The sequence below is a fragment of the Eucyclogobius newberryi genome, unplaced genomic scaffold (assembly GCF_026437365.1).
Source record: "Eucyclogobius newberryi isolate DKJ021-1_F unplaced genomic scaffold, fEucNew1.0.hap1 SCAF_5, whole genome shotgun sequence".
Classification (NCBI taxonomy): Eukaryota; Metazoa; Chordata; class Actinopteri; order Gobiiformes; family Gobiidae; genus Eucyclogobius; species Eucyclogobius newberryi.
In genome coordinates this window covers 12,251,790-12,257,672 of record NW_027316167.1, presented here as the reverse complement: position 1 = coordinate 12,257,672, position 5,883 = coordinate 12,251,790, and positions in this window count along the sequence as shown.

The window sequence follows — 5,883 nt, the reverse complement described above, 5'->3', positions numbered from 1 at the left end:
CGGCACACTATATCACAAAAGTATCCATGTCGTGATATTATTTAATGTATAATCCAAATGTATTGCCAAAAAACCCCGAAAATGTGTGTTTTTAAATGAAAAAATTGCCTTCATTTTGTTTAAATTTTGTTTATATATATATTTGAATATATATATATATATATATATATATATATATATATATCTGACTACAGTAAATTGAGGCATTTCAATATATTTTGAAGTTGTGTCAAAAAACCATATTGAAATATCACAATAACACCAATCTGAAAAAGTTGAAAAAGGTTGATTTTTATTCTTTTTTTTTTTTTTCAGTCCAAAATGGGCTTGCTTAAGTTTCGGTTGGTCTCTTGAGTTTTTATCTTGTTTTAATTATGAAATTGGGTCCAAAAATGTTGAAACATTACAAAATGTTGAAAAAACCAAGGTCCCCCATCTGACATGAATGAATACATTGAAAAAGTTAGATTTATATTCATGATTTTCCTTTTTCAGTCTAAAATAGTCTTGCTTTGTCTCAATTTTGTCTCCGTTAAGTTTTAATCTTGTTTAATGATGTTATCCTGTCAAAACGTATCGCAACAATAGCGACATCTTAACACTTAACAGCCGCGCACATTTCCAACGTCGTGCTGCAGCTTTCACATTGGACACACAAGGAAAGCAGCTGCAGTATTTGAAATGAACCTCAAACATGAATACCTCTGTGCTGACTACACATCGCAGTACTGTCTCTGCAGATACTTTGAGGCGCTTCTTCCAGCTCTGGCTGCACCACCTGCCGCTCACATCATGAGATCAGAACGGAATTGATGGCCCATTGTTTGTCGATCTTCTTTGTGCCTCTGGGTGAGAAGGGAATGTTACCCATCCCACTCCAGCGGCCAAATGACGCACGGAGGACATTCAAGTCAGCGCCCATTGAGTGATATGTAACTGAGAAGAGCAGGGCATGGGACCGGACCAGACCGGCCTCGACTCCCCTCGAAAACAAACCTCTGCCGCAGTGATTTGGCGCTTTTACAAAAGGTTTGCACTTTCTCCCGCCGACGTTGTAACATTTGACGTCAGTCGCCGCGAGGACAGAGTCTGAGGAGGTTAATGGTTAATGGAGAGGAGGAGTACGATTTACCGACTTTGGATGAGCTGGACAGGGCCGTTTCTACAGCTCTGTGGGGGCCCGGGGGGAACGTGAGGCCCCCGGTTTGTGCCAAAATGTCCACGTCCCAGGCTTTGATACTTAACGTCCCAATGTGTTTTACAAGCAACTGCAACGTCTAACAATACAGATTAAAGACGTTTAAACAGCAGCAGAAGCAGAAACTATGTAGGTTAAACAACTATGTAGGTTAAACAACTTTGTAGGTTAAACAACTATGTAGGATGAACAAATTATAGAACTATGACTTAAATCTAGACAAAAAAACATTTAACTTAACCCAAAAATAAGTGTATTTGAAATATATATATACTATATATTTGTGGTAACAATCTATTGAGAATATGTGCAAAACAAGGGTTAAAAAGCGTGGCCTTTCTTAAAATAACTATTTCAGATCAAATTACTTTTTACACCATACCTTTTCATACCGTTTATGCTTTAATTTTAGATCTCTTCTAATCGTGGATTAGAATAAGTATTTTTTAGCTCAAAGAAAATCTTATCAAAGCCTTTAAAAACACACTGCCACAGGAAAAAAGGTCACAGGCTCTAATATTTGGAACGCCTTTTGCTTTGATTACAGCGCACATTCGCTGTGGCATAATTTAAATAAGCTTCTGCAATATTTAAATATCTCTTTCCATCCAGTGTGTCATTACTCTGTGATGGTGTTGATGTCCTCCCCATGTGGGTCATAAAGCTCAGTCCAGACAGTGGTGCTGAAGCAGTCCCTCAGAGCCTCCTCGCTCTCAGCAGACCACATCCTCACCTCACGGGACACCACAGGCTGCCTGCGCACGATGGGTTCATACACAGGCCTCAGATGTACAAGGTTGTGGTCCGAGCTGCCCAGGGGAGGGAGGGGGGAAGAAGAATAAGCCTCCTTGGTGTTGGCAAAAAACAAGTCCAATGTTCTATTGTCTCTGGTGGGGCAGGTAACATACTGGGTGTATGTTGGTAGAACAGAAGAGGGAGAAGCGTGGTTAAAGTCACCAGAGATGAGGAAGAGAGCCTGTGGGTGCTGTGTTTGCAGCCTACAAGTGCAGGAGAGCAGTGCTTCACAAGCATATTCAGCATTGGCAGACGGGGCCACATAGACTGCGATCAAAATCACATGTGAGAACTCCCGGGGCAGATAATATGGCCTCATGCCAATAGCCAATAGTTCAATATCCTTGTTACATAGCTGCTCCCTCACTGTGCAGTGTTCGGGTTTGGACCAGCTCGTGTTCACATACACCGCCAGACCGCCTCCTCTTTTCTTCAAGCATTCTTTCGTTCTGTCCGCCCGCAGCATCTGAAAATTGTCCAAACCTACAATAGTCTGGCATTTCTGCTGTTAACCAGGTCTTTGTGAAAATCAAGACACTGCTGTCTCTATAAATCCTCTGGGACCGCATGAGGCTCGCTATTTCCGTCATTTTGTTTTGAACAATGTTGTTCAAACATCGTTCAACAATGTAATTATGCTGTTAACAGCATTATGCAACTGTTACTGTGCATTTGTCACACAACAGCAATCAATCAAACCTAATGAAAAAGTATGTTAGATTTAAAGTTTCTTATTGAATTTGGTCAGGACTAAACATGGACCGGCCTCTTACTGGTGCCAGAGTCAGAACTAAACATGGACCGGCCTCTTACTGGTGCCAGAGTCAGAACTAAACATGGACCGGCCTCTTACTGGTGCCAGAGTCAGGACTAAACATGGACTGGCCTCCTACTGGTGCCAGAGCCAGGACTAAAAATGGACCAGCCTCTTACTGGTGCCAGAGACAGAACTAAACATGGACCAACCTCTTACTGGTGCCAGAGCCAGGACTAAACATGGACCAGCCTCTTACTGGTGCCAGAGCCAGGACTAAACATGGACCGGCCTCTTACTGGTGCCAGAGCCAGGACTAAACATGGACCAGCCTCTTACTGGTGCCAGAGTCAGGACTAAACATGGACTGGCCTCCTACTGGTGCCAGAGCCAGGACTAAAAATGGACCAGCCTCTTACTGGTGCCAGAGACAGAACTAAACATGGACCGGCCTCTTACTGGTGCCAGAGCCAGGACTAAACATGGACCAGCCTCTTACTGGTGCCAGAGCCAGGACTAAACATGGACCAGCCTCTTACTGGTGCCAGAGCCAGGACTAAACATGGACCAGCCTCTTACTGGTGCCAGAGCCAGGACTAAACATGAACCAGCCTCTTACTGGTGCCAGAGACAGGACTAAACATGAACCAGTCTCCTGCTGGTGCCAGAGCCAGGACTAAACATGGACCGGCCTCCTACTGGTGCCAGAGCCAGGACTAAACATGGACCAGCCTCTTACTGGTGCCAGAGTCAGAACTAAACATGGACCGGCCTCTTACTGGTGCCAGAGTCAGAACTAAACATGGACCGGCCTCTTACTGGTGCCAGAGTCAGAACTAAACATGGACCGGCCTCTTACTGGTGCCAGAGTCAGGACTAAACATGGACTGGCCTCCTACTGGTGCCAGAGCCAGGACTAAAAATGGACCAGCCTCTTACTGGTGCCAGAGACAGAACTAAACATGGACCAACCTCTTACTGGTGCCAGAGCCAGGACTAAACATGGACCAGCCTCTTACTGGTGCCAGAGCCAGGACTAAACATGGACCGGCCTCTTACTGGTGCCAGAGCCAGGACTAAACATGGACCAGCCTCTTACTGGTGCCAGAGTCAGGACTAAACATGGACTGGCCTCCTACTGGTGCCAGAGCCAGGACTAAAAATGGACCAGCCTCTTACTGGTGCCAGAGACAGAACTAAACATGGACCGGCCTCTTACTGGTGCCAGAGCCAGGACTAAACATGGACCAGCCTCTTACTGGTGCCAGAGCCAGGACTAAACATGGACCAGCCTCTTACTGGTGCCAGAGCCAGGACTAAACATGGACCAGCCTCTTACTGGTGCCAGAGCCAGGACTAAACATGAACCAGCCTCTTACTGGTGCCAGAGACAGGACTAAACATGAACCAGTCTCCTGCTGGTGCCAGAGCCAGGACTAAACATGGACCGGCCTCCTACTGGTGCCAGAGCCAGGACTAAACATGGACCAGCCTCTTACTGGTGCCAGAGTCAGAACTAAACATGGACCAGCCTCTTACTGGTGCCAGAGCCAGGACTAAACATGGACCGGCCTCTTACTGGTGCCAGAGCCAGGACTAAACATGGACCAGCCTCTTACTGGTGCCAGAGCCAGGACTAAACATGGACCAGCCTCTTACTGGTGCCAGAGCCAGGACTAAACATGAACCAGCCTCTTACTGGTGCCAGAGCCAGGACTAAACATGAACCAGCCTCTTACTGGTGCCAGAGTCAGGACTAAACATGAACCAGCCTCTTACTGGTGCCAGAGCCAGGACTAAACATGGACCAGCCTCTTACTGGTGCCAGAGCCAGGACTAAACATGGACCTGCCTCTTACTGGTGCCAGTCAGGACTAAACATGGACCAGCCTCTTACTGGTGCCAGAGTCAGAACTAAACATGGACCAGCCTCTTACTGGTGCCAGAGCCAGGACTAAACAAGGACCAGCCTCTTACTGGTGCCAGAGCCAGGACTAAACATGAACCAGCCTCTTACTGGTGCCAGAGTCAGGACTAAACATGAACCAGCCTCTTACTGGTGCCAGAGCCAGGACTAAACATGGACCAGCCTCTTACTGGTGCCAGAGTCAGAACTAAACATGGACCAGCCTCTTACTGCTAATTGAATCGCAGCATTAGAACGTAAGGACACTAATTGTAAAAGACAAGTTATTGTCACTTTGCACATGTTTTCAGTTCATAATTTTGAGGAAATAGATAAGACAGAGCTAACATTTTGTGAAATAAGTTGGTTAATCTAAAGTGATGCAAACCAATTATATATAATTCATAGACAATTCGGGTTTGTTTGTTTTGCCGTTGCCATAGTAAGTAGGTGGGAGTTGTGTTGAAAAGTTGCCCGACTCAAATCCTCTTTTCTTTTTACTTGTGAGTTTGAGCTGTGTTTTTTACTTTGTTCCCTTCTGTGTTAGACGCTTATGTTTACATGCATATGCTGTTATGTCATGAACAAGACAAGAGACACTCTAGACCAGGGGTGTCCAAACTTTTTTCACCAAGGGCCGCATTTTGAAACTTAAACAGGGCAGAGGGCCACAAACAACTTGACAACGTCGAATTTGTTGAATGACGAAGTGAATCATTCGAAATTTAGCATTTGATGTAATTGCGATGAGCCTCCACCTTTAATTAGACCTAGAACATTAATGTTAGGTTGGCATAACATGAATATGCCTGAATTTTCCCAATTTCATAGTAAAAAGTACTACTTTTTGTTGTTTGGGCCAACATAGCAGGAAGGAGGAGGGCCAACAACGATTGGTCTCAGGGCCGCATTTGGCCCCCGGGCCCTAGTTTGGACATGCCTGCTCTAGACTGATTTAAGACTCACTACAGGGTTTACAAAAGCCACTGATCACTCCAAATACATTATATTACTTGAAATTATATGAATTGTTTCTGGAAATCTTTAAAATACAGACTATGGACTAAATGAGTGTTAGTTTTGCTTTACTGTTGCCGTTTCACTGTGTTTGTGTTTAATATTGTTTTATATCTAAAAAAAATACAATAAAATATGGCGTGTAACATCAATGCCTAGTCCGACTGTCAGAGCACTTATCAGCAACAACTCACGACTCCCTCTAGTGGCAAC